Genomic DNA, 20395 nt, shown 5'->3' with positions numbered 1-20395 from the left:
CTTTGAGGGCCGGGACTGTTTTTGTCTTTTCTTGAAGCCCCAAGTTTTAGCATAGTGCCTGAAACATTGAAAGCACTTAATAAATTTTTGTCAAGTGGATAGTTGACATATCATATTGAACATTATTAATGAATCATTGCAGGCAAGATCAGGAAAGAAGGCATCCAAAGTCTCTTCAAACACCAAAGCCTTTTTTTTTTTTAACACATTAAAGTTGAGACAACCTCAAATGCATGAAATGAATAACCTGTGATATTAATATTGCATTCATTTAGCTATTCCAGTCATTGCTGTGGATTGCTGCATGATCAATTTATCCCCATTTGGAAGTTTTGATTGCTGAAATGGGTGAAATGATTGGCATGATTATATAATGAAAGGATTCATACACAGTGTATAGACACAGCATAAATTTTCTGGTTTTGCACCCAGTTCTAATTAATACTAACTTTCATCTGTCTCCTAAACGACAGATGCCGGTTTCTGATTTCAGCCATAGGTTTGTAAAACATGCTCAAGACACCATAAACATATGCACGAGTCTGAGACAATTTTCTCTCAACACTTTGTACTGTGGATTGCAGCATTACATATGGACTGAAAAAAGGCGACTGATGAAAAAGGAAACTGAAATACCACCCCTTCCACTTCTTAAATGTTCCCACAATTGCACAAAGTCCAAAATCTCAACACAACAAAATATTTACTTTGTCTGATTTAAACATTGGTTACATAGGAATATAGCTATACAATGAAAAGCATACTGCTGTACTGAACATAAGGAACAAATACCAATTGAAAATGAAACAAACTAATTCCATCTACAAATCTGTGCTCCAGATATCTGTCAACCAGACACAAAATATATATAGGCAGACAACGTTTATGCTGATTGATAATATTTGGCTTTTTTCCAACAATCTATTGCAGATTGTAAATTAAAATTATTATTCTTATGGTTGGAAGATAGCTTTTCCATGATGTGTTACCCTTTATTCAGTAAAGACAATTACATTGTCTAGAATTGAACTCAGAAATCAAATTGGTCCAGTATAAATCATCTTCAAATATCCAAAGTTGTTACTGATCTTGCTTACAAATTAATGTTGTTTAAATTATAAAATCAAATTATCAAATTTATATAGTGATTGAAAATTTGCAAAGTGAGTTCCTCATAACAACCTTGTAAGACACCTGTTCTTTGGTGACAGGATTTTGCAAGGCAATCAGTCCCTTGTAGAATTCTCTTTTCCCAACTTAATTCCTCAACATTATATAAGTGACTTGTATGCCATAATCTTTTGAGAACTTCTTAGTTAGCAATTTGAATCATCCAATTAGAAAATATTATTTTGCTCCAAGTCATTATTAATCAGAGAAATACAAATTAAGACAACTTTGAGATACCACTACACACCTCTCAGATCAAGTAGGATGACAGGAAAAGATAATGCTGAATATTGGAGGGGATGTGGGAGAACTGGGACACTGATACATTGCTGGTGGAATTGTGAATACATCCAGCCATTCTGGAGAGCAATTTGAAACTATGCTCAAAACATCATCAAACTGGGCATACCCTTTGATCCAGCAGTGTTTCTACTGGGCTTATATCCCAAAGAGATTTTAAAGAAGGGAAAGGGACCCACATATGCACTAATGTTTGTGGCAGCCCTCTTTGTAGTGGCCAGAAACTGGAAACTGAGTGGATGCTCATCAGTTGAAGAATGGCTGAACAAATTGTGGTATATGAATATTATGGAATATTATTGTTCTGTAAGAAAAGACCAGCCGGATGATTTCACAAAGGCCTGGAGAGACTTACACAAACTGATGCTGAGTGAAATGAGCAGGACCAGGTGATCATTATATACTTCAACAACAATACTATATGATGATCAATTCTGATGGACCTGGCCATCTTCAGCAATGAGATGAACCAAATCAGTTCCAATAGAGCAATGAACTGAGCCAGCTACACCCAGGGAAAGAACTCTGGGATATGACTATGAACCACTACATAGAATTCCCAATCCCTCTATTTTTGTCTTCCTGCATTTTTGATTTCCTTCACAGGCTAATTGTACACTATTTCAAAGTCTGGTTCTTTTTGTACAGCAAAATAGCTGTTTGGACATGTATATATATATTGTATTTAATTTATACTTTAACATATTTAACAAATATTGGTCAACCTGCCATCTGGGGGAAGGGGTGGGAGGAAGGAGGGGAAAAGTTAGAACAAAAGGTCTTGCAATTATCAATGCTGACATATGATATATGACAATGCATATATCTTGTAAATAAAAAGCTATAATAAAAAGAAAATATTCTTTATTTTTGAATCAAGTAGAGGGACTAGATACTTTTCATTAGTTTTCACTTGATCTTTCATTAATTCCTCCCTTTTTGTGGCATCTCAAGCAAGATGTAGAAAATGCTTCCCTTAGTTCTATAAAATCTATTATGAGTATACAACAATAAATTGTTTTTTGGTGAAGGCTGATGATATTGATTAGAAGCAGTAATGGAGGGCTTAGTGAAGGTGGTTGTGCCATGTCCAAAGATATCCATATCCATCCATATCATCACTAATTACCACTCCCAACTTCTATCTTCTTTTGTGGCCTAAAGAGCATCACTCTGATGTACCTTCTTTTAACCAGTAGATTTACACTAAGTTCACCTTCCCTTGGTGACTGAGAACTGCTTACCAATCCTTCCTACTTCCCTTATTATCCTTATTATCCCAGTTCCCCTGAATCTTTCTTCCCAGTCTTCATTTCAGTCCTTAAATGTTCTGTCATGTGAATTAAATTGATCACCAGGTTTTACTGATCTATCTTGACTTTTGGTCAAATCCTCCCAGTTCCTAAAAAACTAGTATAATATTATAGTTATCATAACTCCTAATCTACATATAAGAAAATCGAAACTGAGTGAGATTAAACTATTAATTCATGGTTATAACAATATTTTAGCTAGTAGATAAATCCAAATCTCAGGTCCAAATCAAGTCTTCTGTTATGTTGCTCCTTTCCTTAATTAAAAACATATCACCATCTCTTTTTTTTTTGCAACATCATCCTGAACGTGAAATTGTTTTGATTTCATCCAAAATATCATCATATTCATCATTATCATTTCTGTCATCATTAACCTAATTTTAAAAATACATTAGCCACTGACTTCCCTATAATGCTAGTATCAACTTATACAGTAATGTATATAACAAATCACTATATACAAACTTGTTTTCATTATATATCAAGGATAATGAATCCTTTTTTTAGCTGGAGCAAGGTTCTGAAGTTATATATATCAAATATCTATGTTTTTGGTGAAGACTTTTCAGTTTTTTCAGACCTGGGGATGAACTTAGGCTTGAATTATACCTGAGAAAGAAGGAGGATGTTAGATCTCTCCTTTTATTTTCTCTGAAAATCTGGGGTAATCTATGTTTATTGGCTTAGTGCCTAGTATGAGTTACTGGAGAAAAATGAGGATGGCCTGTCTCTAAACAACTAAGGAACTACTCCCCTGGGGATGAGTCCTACCCCAAATTTGATAACACTAAAGAATACTCATGAGGCCACTAGGAAGGAAAGACATTCTGGATTTTTAAACTACTGTGAATTGCTGCCTGCGTTTTATGTAATAGTTCTTTGTTTTCTTTTCCAAAAAACCAAAACCAAAACCAAATTATTTCTTATTTTTGATAAAAAGCTAAAATCCAAGGAATATGATGAATTACAGTTTTTAAAAAAGTATTACCAAGAGCCATTATTTAGTAGATAAATGGTCAAATAATATGAGCAGTTTTCAAAAGAATTGTAAACTATTAAAAATTAAATGAACCATTGTTCCAAATCATTAATAGTGAGTGAAATACAAATTAAAACAATTATATTTTCACTTAATGCTTAACAAAGTAGCAAAGATGGCAAAAATGGAAATGGTTAATGAGGAAAGACATATTTCAATATACTTACCCCTTTTGTATGTTTTTCTCTATTAGAGTAAGTTTTTTTGAGGGGAAGGATTATCTTTTTTTCATATTTATATCTTCAATACTTAGCACAATACCTGGTATACAGGAAGCACTTAATAAATGTCTATTCACAGACAGATACCATCATAGGTTTTTGGTTTTAATTACCCGTTTTTCTTTGTTACAAGGGCTTTCACTAGGTCAGTGTTTAGTGAGGAGGGATTCACCTGGAAATAACTAATATTAAAAATATGCTTCAATAAAACTTTACAAAAATATATGCTTCTTCTTGGTGAGCTAATCGCTAAGGTTTTCTCCAGCTCTAACATTTTGTGACTATGAAAATGATTTTCAAGCCAGACTGATTGTGAATAAAGGAATTAGCTTGAGGCTATCATGGAAATACTTCCCCAGGCTTTGAGTAGGATTCTAACCAATAAATTTGTGATGTCCTTAAAAGGTAAAATAGTCTTTTCATATTATCCCACAAAAGAGTTTTATAGGATAATGTGATATATGTTTAAAAAAATTAGGGATGAATAGCAGGCTCCATTTTAAACACATAAAAAAGCCTGCCTCCATGACATGATCTCAGGAGTCCAGAGAAAGACTGTCATTTGACTTTATTTCAAATTATCCCAAATCTGAAAAACTACATTGAAAATTACAGTGAAGCTCTGTAGCTCAATTAGCCTTGGGATTACTATCAGTTATTTCTGAGAGCACATTTTTGAGACTGAGTGAGGTTGAGGAAGATTACTAGTGGAATAGATAAAGATTAGGAATTCCTAGGAAAAATAGATACTAATTAACATCTTTAATATCAATCCAAGGATATTTTCATCACAATCACCCATGAGGTAGTACCGTGATTATTTTTATATTTTGTAAATAAGGAAATCACGGTTCTGGTTATTTGAAAAAGTACTCAATTCTATATTTCCTGATTAGCACCAGAGTTATTTTTTAAATACACTTAATATCAACTATCTTTTTATAAGTTATATTTAGGATGCAGGGCCAACTTCTGGATTATGTGAACAAAAAAAATGACAGAGTGGAGATCTTTCCCTATCACTATAATCTCTTAAATCTCTTCGAAACAGAAAACATACACTAAAGACAAAGCAACTTCTGCAAAAGCAAGATCTCCTAGGTCTAGGCCTTTCAGAATTCAAAAGATGGTTAATAACAATCCCTTCAGGGAAAGGGACCTGTATGTGCACGAATGTTTGTGGCAGCCCTTTTTGTAGTGGCTAGAAACTGGAAACTGAATGGATGTCCATCAGTTGGAGAATGGCTGAATAAATTGTGGTATATGAAAATTATGGAATATTACTGTTCTGTAAGAAAATGACCAACAGGATGATTTCAGAAAGGCCTGGAGAGACTTACACGAACTGATGCTGAGTGAAATGAGCAGGACCAGGAGATCATTATATACTTCAACAACAATACTAGATGATGACCAGTTCTGATGGATCAGGCCATCCTCAGCAACGAGATCAACCAAATCATTTCTAATGGAGCAGTAATGAACTGAACTAGCTATACCCAGAAAAAGAACTCTGGGAGATGACTAAAAACCATTACATTGAATTCCCAATCCCTATATTTATGCACACCTGCATTTTTGATTTCCTTCACAAGCTAATTGTACAATAATTCAGAGTCTGATTCTTTTTGTACAACAAAATAATGTTTTGGTCATGTATACTTATTGTGTATCTAAGTTATATTTTAATATATTTAACATCTACTGGTCATCCTGCCATCTAGGGGAGGGGGTGGGGGGGAGAGGTGAAAAATTGGAACAAGAGGTTTGGCAATTGTTAATGCTGTAAAGTTACCCATGTATATATCCTGTAAATAAAAGGCTATTAAATTTAAAAAAAAAAATAACAATCCCTTCAAACCCGAACTGATGCACACTGACCCTGAGCTCACTTAGCACCCCTCTCCTAACTCCCACTGTATTGACAGGGAAGCAGAACCAATAGGCTCAAGGATAAAAACACAGGCTTATATGAAAACCTGCCCTTAGACCCCCTTATTTTCCCCTTATTAGACCTTGGCTCCAGGTTGCTGAAATTTTCTTGGGCCTTGACGCAGCTTGGGCACAGATCTTCAGGAGCAAAATCCTGTGGTTCCTGTAATCCAAAAGTACCAATATTGAGGAAAGCAGGCTCTGAATGGCCAGTGCTGGGACAGAGACCTGAGGAACAGAGGAAGTGGGACAAGTCACCAGGACAGAACACCATGCATGTGGGAGGCTGTGAAGTACTTTGCCAAGCCTGAGAGGAAAAGCACAGTAATCTAGCTGGGACTAGTTCTGACCATTTAAAAATCCAATGGAGCATGGACCCAGGCTGATAATCTGTAAATTACCCAGTGTGGAAGGAGGCTAAAACACTTTGAAATCCAGCCCCCAAGAAAACTATAATCAGAAAGGGGAGAGTCAAGAGAATAGGAGAGGTGGGAAAGGCTGAATGTACCAAAGATTTCAGGAGAAAACTAAATAACCTTGAACATAAATAAATAAGAAAAACAGTAATAATGGAAAAAATATAGTGTCTAGATCTAGTAAATGAGTTGCTATCGATTATTAAATACTTTAAAATAAAGAAAATTGATGAAATTTGTTGAGATAGGGGATTCTGTGGTATCTGACAAGAACATGGAACCACAAAATGCTGCCCCTGAGTGATTTAAAAGAGAAACAAGAATTCAAGTGTAGAATTTATGTCCTGAACATCAAAAATAATGAACAAAAAAGAAAATCTTGATTCTGCTATATCAAACTTCACCAAAGAAATAAAAGAGACAATAGACTGGAAATGCAAATACACAGAAGTGAAAGACAACCAGGAAGCAAAAAAACCCCAACCCACTACTCAATAACATTAAAAGAAAACATTAATATTATATAATCAAAACATATAAATCTCAAGGAAAGGATGTGCAGAGAAAACCTAAGGATTACAGGTTTCCCAGGAGAGTTGTGGCTGGTAAAAGATGAAATGAATGAGGAAACAAAGGTTCAAGTTTCTCAGCATATCAATTTATTAAGCAATGCATTCTATTTGCCTAATATATCAGTCCCAGATCTCCTCAGCTTTGTCACTGGACCCTGAATATAGAGGAAGACAGATTTTTATATATTAAAAATAATCAAATAAAACCAATTAATTTAAACAAAACAATTAACCAGGATATAAAATTAGATAATCTGATTTCTACTTAGAGGAAAGATTAGGGACTTTCCAAGTTGGGAGAAGGGGAGGGAAATCAAAAGAAGAGATATCTCATTCCTTCCAAGTGTCTCTATTCAAGCAAAGGGACATAGATCAACACAGAGGTACTTTTCAGGTAAGATATATGAATTTTTTGAGAAGTAGAATTTTAAGAAAACTACTTGCATTTGTCTTTGAATCATGGCTGAATTTCTGTCATCATAACTAAAGGCCTTATTTAGATCCTGAGTTAAGTAATCTTTAGCTAGGGATCTCTAAGCAGCTGGTAGAGATGATCCATATTCTCAGTCGTGCAGGTTTAGGTTCAAACAGTGCAATAAGATTTTCTCATAATTTCCACAATGGAATAAAATTTTTTCACAAGACAGAAATTGGATTAGTTCCATAATTGAATAGAAAGGGAACTGAGCTAGATTCAGAATTGAGTCACAAAGTTGAGTCAGTCTGGTTCACTCAATTCCCCACTTGTTCTAATTTTCTCAGAATATATCAGGATAAAAAAAATCTTAATGAAGGAAATAATGGAAGAAATCTTTCCAGATCATCTTAAGATAAAAAATGAAATTATAATAGAAAGAATTCACAGATCACTTCCAGAAAAAAAATCCAAGGCCACAAATTCTAAGACACAGAGTGGTTAAATTGAATAGTTCAATTCATTCACAACAAGTTTTAAAAGTCATCAGGAGAAAAACTTTTAAACACAAAAGAAAAGATATTTGAATAATAAGGTAAGAATATTCTGCACCCCTTAGAAAAAGAGACAGGAATGGAATAATATGTTGTAAATAGTATTGGTATTCAGGCTGCAGCCCAGGATACTCTATCCTGAAAATCTAAGCTTAACCATATAGGATAAAAGATGAACATTCAGTGATAAAGAAGAGTTTGAAACATTTAAGAAAGAAAACCAGAACTGAAGAGAATATTTACCTTTGAATATCCCCAAACAATAGAAACACAGGAGGAAATAATAAATGCAACAAGAAAAAATAGTGACAACAGAGAGGATCAGTAAGAGACTTTTTTCTAAAACACAGACAGACAGGTGAGGATTTGGTAGAACTAATAGTAGAGAGAGAAGAAGTATTATGGATAGAACTGGGCAATACCCTACCTATAAGTGGATGCATCTTTAGTGGGACTACATCACAATACAGAAGGGTATATAAAAGAGGGGGACAGGAGTAGGAGAATAGAGAGGAGTGATTTACCAGTGTCAGATCAAAGGCTAACAGAGGGGCGATAACCTTTATGGTCTCAGAAAAAGAAAAACCTAGGGAGGGCAAAGATTAAGAAGGAGGAAGAGAGAAAGGAAGCCTTACTTTGGAGGTGGGAGGGAGTTCCACTGATGAATGTTCCTATGAATGCAGAAAGATAAGGACCTTATACTAGATGAATTCTGGGAGATTCTGCACTTGAAAAATCTACTCATCCTGGAGGAAGAAGGTTGGAACCCCTGGTACCAATTGCAACCTAGAGAAGTGGGAAAACATGGACACAAGACAGACAATTTTAGCAAATATGGCGGGGGGAGATCAATAAGAGAAGGTAAGTATCAGTTGTGGATCTGGTAATCAGGGACTTGGTTAGGGATGGGTTCTCCCATAGGACAGTTGTAGGTGGTACAGTGGATAGACCACCAGGCTTGGAGTCAAGAAGACCTGAGTTCAAATTTGGTTTCAGACACTTATTAGCTATGAGAGTCTGGACATGTCAATTTACTTATTTGCCTCAGTTTCCTTATCTGTAGAATGGAGATAATAGTAGGACTTATCTCCTAAGTTAAGGATCAAGTGAGATAATTGTGAAGTACTTAGCATAATGACTGGCACATAATAAGTATGATCTAAATAATAGCTATTTTATTATCATTATCATTTGGCATTATTTGTAAATAAGGCACAAAGGAAAAGGAAGCTCTTAAAAAAGAAGTTCTAGACTGATACTCTGGAAGCTTTGATGGATAAAGAATACAGAGAAAATAAGAGAGACCAGATTATTATAAGAGTGATAACTCAAATATTAAGGGTTTAGGATAAACAAAAAAAGAAAGTATAATGAAGACAGTACAGAAAATTCTTTTGGGGAAGGGCAAAAAAAAAAAAAAGAAATTTAAAGAATGAGGGATGGAACTAACTGAAAAGAAAACAAGGAAAAGAGATTGTCAAAAAAAGAAGGGATCAGGAGTGAAGGAAAGAAAGCCAGTAGGAACAGGGTTATATTTAAAAATGAATAAGATAAAGCAACTGAAGGAACATAACACTGTGTTTATAGTAGAAGAGGGAACTTGAAACTGGAAAATTTCTTCACAGACAACATTAATGTATCTTGGAAAAGAAGGGAAGTGGTCAAATCGCAAAAAAACCTTTATCAAACTCCTCTTGGTATCAAAAAATACATACATGTCTATATAATACACATACAATATGCATGCATATATGCACATGTATGTATATAAAATATAGGTAGATATGGAAATAAAAATATATATACACAAATATACATACACATACACACTTAACTGAAGGCATGCTCTCTCTCTCTGTCACACACACACACACACAGAGCTCTGTCAGTTGCTTTATTTCATATATTTAACGAATAACCATTCCCCAAAACAACTGGGAGGCTTTGCCTCACACCCTTCAAATTGACAAAGATGACAAAAAATGGCAACACTCAATACTGGAGGGGTTGTGGAGGAATAGATTAATTGTTGGTGGAGCTGCTGATACAGCCCATTTTGGTTTTTTATTTTTATTATTATTAATATAGCTTTTTATTTATAAGATATATGCATGGGTAATTTTTCAGCATTGACAATTGCAAAACCCTTTGTTCCAATTTTCCCCCTCCTTCCCCCCACCCCCTCCCCCAGATAGCAGGTTGACCAATACATGTTAAATATGTTAAAGTATAAGTTAAATACAATATATGTATACATATCTATATAGTTATTTTGGATACAGCCCATTTTGAAAAGAAATTTGGAATTGCAACCTATTTTGGAAATTTGGAATTATGTATATAAAGTGATTAAAATGCCCATAATATTTGAATTAGGGACTGCATTATTGAGTTTATGCCCCAAGGAATCTATTGATAAGAAAAAAAAAAGTCCCTAAGTACTATAAAGCTATACTTTTTGTGATAGCTAAAAAAGCAAAGTAGATATGCTTTGGTTATTCCTGATAGCTAAAATTTGGAAATAATGTAGATACCCAATTGGGGAATGGCTAAATGTGGTACAGGAATGTAATGGAATATTATTGTGCTGTAAGACATGGCAAGTGTAAGCTTGAGATCTATATGAGATAATGTAGAATGATGTAAGAAAGACAAGAAAAAATATAGACAATAACTACATCAATTTAAATAGAAAGAACAGCAATACAAGTGGTACTCAAATGATGAGATAAGAGAAAATACCCCCAATTTACTCCTTCATAGTTATGGGAAATCCATAAGTATTACATATTTCACACATTTTTTGAACTTTTTCAAGGTATTGTTCAATTCTGCTGACCTTTTTTTCCTCTTTTACAAAAAATATTTTTTGTCATATGGGATGGCTCTGTGGGAGGGGATAGGAAAAATACAACTATGGAAGTGTAAGAAATAGAAAATGTCAATTATAACATTTTTAAAAGCATATTTGAAGAATAAAAATACAAACATTCCTCTCCCCGCCCCCAGAACTTTGAGGCATGTTTTTCCCTATCCCGCCTTTGTTTCTGAGTAGAATGGGCTCAGATTTAGCTTGATAATTCCACCAAATTCACGTCCAAATACAGAATTGAAGGGTTATGAGTCCTTATTTCAGTGGGTCTAAAGGTTATTCTAGAAGATGATTTCTTGTTCCTTGGGGGCATCAGTGCTGGTCTGGCTATAAAACCTGAGTGCCAGGGCATTGGGATGGCAGGACACAGGAATGACCAGAGACCAGGATACTTACTACGGGCCACAAATCAGCTTCAGCCTAATGCCTCTTCCCTTACTTACAGCATTATCTCTCACAGGATGCCATCAAGGAAGGAACCAAACCCAAAGGGAGTAGCCTGAGAGCAAAATGAACAAGGCTTGAGGTCAGCTAGTCCTTTCTTAATGCCTTGGAAACTAATCAGCCTCCTATTCACCACAGTTAGCCAACCAGAACCACAGAATATTTACATCTCTTTAAGTCATTACAATTCTACTGGAAGCCGGCTCACCAGACTCTTCTACAAGGAAAATTTGCACCAGCTGAGCTTACTGATGTACTCTGTACAAGCCCTGTAACTGAGGGCTTGCCAGTTTCCTTGGAAACTGTCCATTCGATAATTTCTTACAGTACAATAATATTCCATTATATTTATACCCTAATTTGCTAGTCATTCCCCACTAGATAAGTATCCTTTTAGTTTCTAGTTTGAGGATAATATGGGAAGATTTTTGCACACATGAGTCCTTTTCCTCTTTGATCTCTTTGGGGTATTTGAGTAGCTACAGTATCTTTCCTTCAAAGGATATGTACAGTTTATTGCTTTGTATGTGGGGGTACATACTTCCAAATTGTTTTCCAGAATGGTTAGATAAATCTATAGCAGAGTTTACATACATATTAATGGAGGAAGACAACATTTTTGAATCTGAAAAAGGAAGTGCAAAGGAAAGGAAAATATATATATATATATATATATATATATATATATATATTATATAGCACAGCTCCCTGAGAAGTGGAAGGAGGAATACATGGGACACTATATATGTAAGGAACAGAAAATGCTAATATAAACATTTTTAAAGATATATTTAACTTTGAAGATATAAAAGAGTGGAAATACAAACATTTCCCCCGCCCCAGCACCTTGGGATATGTTCTTTCCTATCCTACCTGTGTCTCTGGGGAGAACAAACTCAGATTCGAAGGTATGATGTTCAGGAAGTATGAGCAGAGATTTGGAACGGAACAAGATATGGCCCAAGATAGGCTGTCAAAGCTCAGGTAGTTTCAGTAGTAGAGTACCATTCTCAAGACGGGATGGGCTTGGGGTAGTTTTATCCTGGAGGTTTTAGAGAGGGATGCATACTTTGGTTAAGATTTTGGATTAGATTATATTTTAGTCTCTTTCCTTCTTCAAGAGATTATGATGAGGTTCATACCCTCTGCTGTGCTTATCTATATTATCTTTTCTTAGAATATGAACTATATTAGGGTAGAGACCCCCTTCCAAATTAATAAACATGTAATAAAGAGGCATGTTGATGTAGGGGAAGGAAAACTTCCAACTCTACCACTGTCATCATATCACCTTGAACATCTCTAAGCATGTTTATTTAACTGTGAAATGAAAGCTTTAAACTAGGCTGGAATTCTTCAACTTTTTTTTGAATCATAGACCTCTTTGGCAGTCTGGTGAAGCTTGTGGCTAAAGTAATTTGTTCTTAAATGCCTAAAATAAAATATGAATTGACAAAAGAAACCAATGATAATGAGATAAAGATGTGACTTGTTCACCATCCAAATTCACATACTCTCTGAAGTCTATCCATAGATCCCCAGCTAAATTCTAACTCCCCTCATAACATGAAATGCCTAAGACTTCATGCTCTATAAATAGCTATTTTTAGCCGCTTCTCTCCCCACTAACTGGTTGAAGTAGAATCTGAGGACTATTTGGGAAGGAATGAAGCTTCTCCTATTACTATGTCCAAGGAAGGAGTTGATATCAAGGACAAGGATTAAGTAACATTTGCTGCTGCATCTCACCAGGATAAAAGAGATACAAAAGCATTGCTACTATTGCCAAGAAGTCTTTCTTGTAGATTCATCTTGTTTTTCAATTAATTATTTGTTAACTTATTTTACATTTAACAGTCTAATTTATGTTTGAGAGGCAACCTGTAAGGGAGGATAAAGACTTGGACTTGGAATCTGAAAAGCCTTGGTTCGAGTCCCACTTTTGACACATACTCATTAGGATTTAACTCTACTTCTCACTGGCTCCCAGACAATCTTTAAAAGTATAAATGCCAGCTTCTTAAACTGTGGTTCTTAATCCTATATGGGTTTCATAGTGGAATGTGAGGGGTGTGAAATTATGATTCATCATCAGTAAATGTTTGATTTGTATAACTATTTTATAGATTTATCATCAGTAAATGTTTGATTTGTATAACTAATATACATATATACCTGGGGTCATGTAAAACTTCCCCAGGCAAAAGAGGTCATAAGTGGATAAAGTTTAAGAAACCCTGGTATAAATTATAGATAAGAGATTTTTCATTTTTTATTTTAATTTATTTTTATTTATTTTATTTTCATTTTTATTTGGCTATAAGATAAAGCCTATGGACCCCTTCTTAGAATACTGAGAATACTTTTATAACTACAAATTTGAAAAAGAAAAGATTGCAAAAGAAACCAATAATATTGAAATTAAGAGTTACCAAAATATTAAAAATTCAAAAGTTTGGGGAGCCTAGGTTAAGAATTGCTGTTAAAGACAAACTGTTTGATGTCTTTTGGAGAATGGAAACATCACACCAAGAATTCTCTACACCAGTGAAATCACAGATCTGGATCTTTCTAACTTTCCTCCCTCTAAGTTTTAAGCTTTCCTCTTACAAAGCCAAGTAATATACCAAGGGTATAGTTTCTGGCAGCAGCAGCAGCAACAAGCAATAAGCATGAAGACAGTAAGTAGGGCTTCCTTCCAAGGGAAAAGTAAAGCCAAATCTCACATCTCTTTACACACACATACACACACATATCTTGGTTACCAGAGAGCCTCAGCAATGTGACTCATCATCATGTGACTTCACTGGAAATGATGGTCATGAAAACCAAAATACTGTACATGAAAATTCACTCAGCAGCCTTGATATACTGTAAGATTATGACAGAGTTTATTTTGGTTTCGATTAAGCTGTCTGTCATTCCTTAGCAATGGCAAACCCACAGTGCTGGAGGGCATTCTCAGCATTTTTTTTCCATTCTAGAATAAAATGTTCTTTCACTATGAAACACTGTTCAAATGAATCACAGCCTAAGAAGTACACGTGGGCAGCACATAATATAAGAAGAGCATTACCTTCCGAAATCATCCAGAATCATTTTTTAAAACATTAGGTACTTTGTTTTTAAATGGCAGTAACAACTTTTAAAAATCCTTAACTGCAGCCGAACAAAGCATGTGAGACTTATTCTTGGCCTTTTGAATTACAGTTTCTAGTGCTTTTGTAAGATACTAGATTGACAATGTTAAAGACTAATATTTCTGATTAGGCCACGGAGTATGAGTAGTCCTGGTAGTACCACTATATTCTTCACTCACATCATTCCCTGCTATCACCAACAAGAGATGACAGAATCATTCACTCTCATTTCCTGAGATTTTCTTCATGACTAAGAGATAAGATGTCAAAATGTAGGTCAATATAACATAGAAGATGATCATTCTGTGGAGTGTCTATCAATCAGCAATCAATAATCATTTACAAAGCTCCTGTTATATGCTAGGTTCTATGCTAGGTATTGGAGATGCAAAGACAAAACAAAAAATATTTCTTGTCCTCAGTAGCTTACATTCTTCTACTGGGAACCTCATCTTTCCCTGAAAAAGGAGGAAGGATTTGGGTTAAATGTTTTGTGATTTGCTTGGGTTTAGTTTTCTTTTGACTGTAAGAGATGATTCTGATAATACAGTTGTTAGATTTAATTCTAATCCCAAAGAACAAGAAACTCTCAGAGCACTTATAAAATCTTTACATTCCATTCGACTAAATTTTGATTTAACAGGCAACATTCTATTATGGTGATTCAAAATGAGATTCTTTACTAGGCAGCCAGGGGCCCAGTGCATAAATCTCTGGCCTGGAGTCAGGAAGACTTAAGTTCAAATATTGCCTCAGATACTTACCCTCAGCTTCTTCAATTGTAAAACTGGGATAATAATAGTACCTACCTTGAAGGTTATTGAGAGAACTGAATGAGATATTTGTAAAGTGCTTAGCATGGTTTTTGGCACTATCTGTGGCATTTTCCCCTATTAGGCAGAGATAGAAGGTCACCACAGTCAAGAGAAAGTGAATAAGAATTATCCCACCTACTCTGCACAACTTTGCTTGGGTCAAGTTCATGGACCCTTTGAAACAGAAATTCAATCAAACCCCAAATTATCTGATTTCTTTGCATATTGGATAAACTTAGAAGGGGGGATTCACAGATTTGTAGCAATCCTGGTTGGATGATAAAAATGAAAAAGTCTTAGGCTGAATAAAAAGTTTTATGATAGCAAGGAAATGAAATCATACTTTTCAAGAATAAGCATCAACTTAATCTGTCCTTCTGATTTTTGCAGGGGATCCCAGCTTTCTTTGGATATAACTTTTATTCCCTGTCCCATCCATCAATTAAGAGCCAAGTATTAAATATTAATCTAGGACTTGGGGATACAGTTGTATTGATTTGATTTATATGTGTTTTACAAACCAATTTTTAAAAGATGTCATGGCTCTTTGGTATGACTTTGATTTGTCCTTGTATGGCTGAGGGCTTTATGGGGTTTATATTGAAAAGAATCGAATGAGACCAGTCTCTGACAGGATCTCAGATCTGGGATATTTGGTTACTACCACAATAATTTGGTAGTACCAATGGTAATAAATGGTAATCTGATTATTTGAAATAATATCTCATTTGATTCTCTCAATAACCCTTTGAGGTAGGTACTATTATTATCCCAGTTTTACAATTGAGGAAACTGAGGGTAAGTATCTGAGGCAATATTTGAACTTAAGTCTTCCTGACTCCAGGCCAGAGATTTATCCACTGGGCTACTGGCTGCCTAGTAAAGAATCTCATTTTGAATCACCATAATAGAATGTTGCCTGTTAAATCAAAATTTAGTCAAATGGAATGTAAAGATTTTATAAGTGCTCTGAGAGTTTCTTGTTCTTTGGGATTAGAATTAGATCTAACTAACAACTGTATTACCAGAATCATCTGTTACAGAAAAGAAAACTAAACTCAAGCAAATCACAGAGCATTTAACCCAACTCCTTCTTCTTTTTTCAGGGAAAGATGAGGTTCCCAATAGAATGTAAGGTACTTGAGGACAAGAAATATTTTTTGCTTTGTCTTTATATCTTTAACACCTAGAAGGAAAAGAACTTCTACACTGACACACAGGAGTGAGGCACAATATCATAAACTATATTCTGAAAGCTCTAGGTAAGAAGAAAAACTTTGCCATATAAGAAGGGACAATAGGGATAACAATATCAGCAACAATAAGTAGCTGGCATTTATATAGCACTGACTAATGGGCTAGGATACTGTGTTTTGGGATTTATAAACATTTTTCATTTGACCCTGGGAATATAAATATATCCTATAATGTCCTATAAATTATGTCCTATAAATATCTCTATTTAACAAAAGAAGAAACTGAGTCAGACAGCAGCTAAGTCTTGTCCAAGGTCATACAGCTAGTTAATTGTCAAGGGTTAAATGCAAGAATTTCTGACTTTATCCAGGACCAGCGATGTATTCGTTGTCTCATCGAGCTTTGGGATTTGGTTGTACCTTGATCATCCAGCTTAATCTTGATAACAAAGAATGGAGAATAAAAAAAGAAATAATATTATCCTATGGTTTCATTCTCCACCCCCTTTTATTTTTACTTTAAAAATGAATATGGTAAACTACTGTTCATGTAAAATGGCTAAAGCAAATTAAGTATTCAGGGTATCTGAATATTCTACTTAATTGAACAGTGCCATATGGACTACCATATTTCAGAGGATTTAATATACTACAATTTAATCTTTCTTGAATGATTTGGGAGGAATTTGAAGATCTTCAGGATAGCAATAGAATGACTTGTTCTGAGGAAAGTACTTTATCAACCCTAAAGTGCTATATAGTAGTTGCTTAATCAATCCTTATTGAATTGGACAGTACTCTAAATGTAAAAGTTGGAACAGATTGTACTGAATTTGTACTGACCTTTCTGTCATATTCTAGAACTTGCTTTAAAGCAAAATCCTTGGTGGTGTCAGCTTGTTTATTTGCCATCTGTTGCTTTATCATAAAAATATAGTAGACCTTTCCAATTCCTTCCTTCCTTCCTTCCTTCCTTCCTTCCTTCCTTCCTTCCTTCCTTCCTTCCTTCCTTCCTTCCTTCCTTCCTTCCTTCCTTCCTTTCTCTCTCTCTCTCTCTCTCTCTCTCTCTCTCTCTCTCTCTCTCTCTCTCTCTCTCTCTCTCTTTCTCTCTCTTTTTCTCTCTCTCTCTTTCTCTCTCTCTCTCTCTTTCTTTCCTTTTTGATAAATGAGAGTATAGAGACAGCTAGATGGTAGAGTAGCTAGAATGCTGACTTTGGAATCCAGAAGGCCTGAGTTTGAAAGCTGACTCAGCTATTTATTAGCTATGTGATCTTGGAAAAAAGATTTAATCTCTGCCTGCTTCAGTTTCTTCATCTTTGAAATGGGGAAAATTGGAATGAGTATCCTTCACTTGTGAGGGTCAAATGGGATAATATATGGAAAGTAGCTATATGAATTTTAGCAATGATTATCATTATTGTATTGCTCTATCCAGAAAGTTAGGGGCCAGCTGAATGTGTTTTTCTCTCTTTCCTTTTCAATAAGAGTGATAATTAAATGCCTGGCCACCTGTTTCAAACACCACCAGTAAATATCTCAGAGCTTTGTCTTATTTTAATCACTCAGTTAAAAAATTAAATGGAAGAATATGTGTTTTCATAAGATGTTCTAGTTAGAAAGTTCTATGCTTAGTGTAGTAAAATGTCAATTGACTAGAAGTAGAAATGACTCAATTGACATTTAATGACCATGTACTTGTTTTAAACAAAAATCAGCATAACCCCACTCTCTCCTTTGATAGATGATTCTCAGTTTCTTTATTTGCAGGCAGTTGGACTAAATGGTCTCTAAAGCTTTTCAATTCTACCATTTTATGATTATTAAATTCTGTGAGTGTTAGATATAGAACAGCTTAAGGAACAGATCACTAGAGTTTGAAGAAAAAATCAGGAATTCAGTTCTCATCTTCATCCCTAACCCCTAGACTGCTGAAATTTCTGTTTCCCTGGTCACTGTGACTAAGTCATTACTCACTTGTTTGACATTTGGCTTGAAGCCTAATTTCTAGTGTATTTTCGAAGCTCCTAAACCAGCCAGTCACCTTCCCACCATCCCCTAAATCTGTCACTATACTCTCTTGCTCAAAGACCATGGCCTGAGGGGCTTATGCCTTTTAGCTCTGGAAAGTCCATTTTGGGCTATTTTGTTGGTAGGTGCAGTTTATATGACTTGCTCCTAATTGGTTCTAACTATACTTTCCTTTACATCCTAGCCATCTGCTTTCTCATGGGTAGGCTCTGCCAATCTCCCCCCTCACCTGTTTCTAATTATTTATCAAATCAATATTGTCATTGCTACTGAAAAGGATGTGTCAGTCTTCTCTATGACTTTATTCATCATTCCTGCATCTATGCAAAAGTCACATCCACTTCCCCCAAATTGTCATTCTTTTATATTGGTGTCTCCTCATATTAAAAAGTACTTCTTAATCACATAAACCAGTTCTTTCATAGCCCAAGCACATAATGCAATGCTTTGAACATAGCTGATTCTTAAAAACTCTCATTCATTTGGTGAGAGTTTTCCAACTCTGGTCCAATACACGTATCACCACACTGCTCTCCATCCATCTTCCCATGCAGATCACAAAAAGTTTTCTTTTCCCATTCCCAATTTCCAGTTTAGCTTAAATGGTACAAAAATCAAGTCAAAGTTCTAATGAAGAAAGGGCATGTCAGACAGTTGCTCTGTGACTCCATTCACAATACCCATAACTTACCAAACCAGAACATCCCTTCCTGAAAATCACTGCATATCAATAATCCCCTATTAGAATGTAAGCTCCAGTTCAATCCATGCAGATTTATCACCAAATATAGATCTTGAGGGCTGTTATTTACTGGTCAATAAGTCATTATTCTGTCTTTCTCAAGGAGTTCAGTACCTGGATCATCATCTTCCTCTTTTCTCCAATTCCTGTCCTTATATTATGGGATGTAGATATTGTAACCTCTTCACCCACTCTAACCTCGTGAGTTTTTACTACTTACCTGCCAAAACCTACGTCTTCACCTCAGCTAATAATAATCATAATACAAAATAATAGCATTTATATAGTGCCTTAAGAATACATTTATATAAAGTGTTTTAAAAATATTATCTCATTTTATCTTCACAATAATCCTAGAAGGTAGGTGTTATTTTTGAGCAAACTGAGGCTGAGACATTAAGTGATTTGCTCAGTGTTATACAATTAGTGTCTGAATTCAGGTCTTCCTGACTCCGGGTCCAATGTTCTATCCACTATGCCACCCAGTTACCTTTGTCATAACAACTCAATCTCATATAAAATGGATCTCGTCCTAGATCTCTCCAGCACCCAAAAGTGGTCCACTTCAAAAATAAAAATTTTGGAAATTCCATCATCAGAGCATATCTTCCTTTCTCTGTTTTTTTTTCTTCCTAAACTTATTTTTTGTTCTCATCAGGACTTCCAATTCTATCCCAGGCTGCAACTAATTTAATTCTATATTGTCCTCTACTCTCAAATTCCTTGTTTCTCCCGGCCTATCCATGCTTGCACTTTGCCAGATGAAATCTTAAATTACTCCTTTAATCTTGAGAAAATGTTACTGGGTCACCAGAGAGATTGGAGAATCACTGTCTACTTCTTGTTCCATACCTACACATGTGGTTTGAAATAGGTTCAGTCTGTTTCTAATGCAAAGGTTTTTTAACTTTTTTTTTTGGATCATGGAATCCTTTGGCAATTTGGTAGAGTCTGTGGACAACTTTTCAGAAGAATGTCTTAAAAAAACTTGAAGGGAATAAAAAATTTCAGTTGGTGGTTACTGAAAATAAGATTTTTTTTCTTATCCAGGCTCATGGACCCCCTGAAACCTAATAATGGGTCCCTTGTGAGTCTATGAACTCCAAGTTAAGAACTACAACACCCCTCTCCCCATTCCAGTGAAAGGAGTTAGTTTTTTTCTCTTCTCAATTCTTCAGTTGATTAGGTGGCTCCTCCCTTGCCCAGAAGACAAATTTAGCTGT

The sequence above is a fragment of the Sarcophilus harrisii genome, chromosome 3, assembly GCF_902635505.1.
Source record: "Sarcophilus harrisii chromosome 3, mSarHar1.11, whole genome shotgun sequence".
Classification (NCBI taxonomy): Eukaryota; Metazoa; Chordata; class Mammalia; order Dasyuromorphia; family Dasyuridae; genus Sarcophilus; species Sarcophilus harrisii.
Note: the sequence above shows the minus strand (reverse complement) of the source record.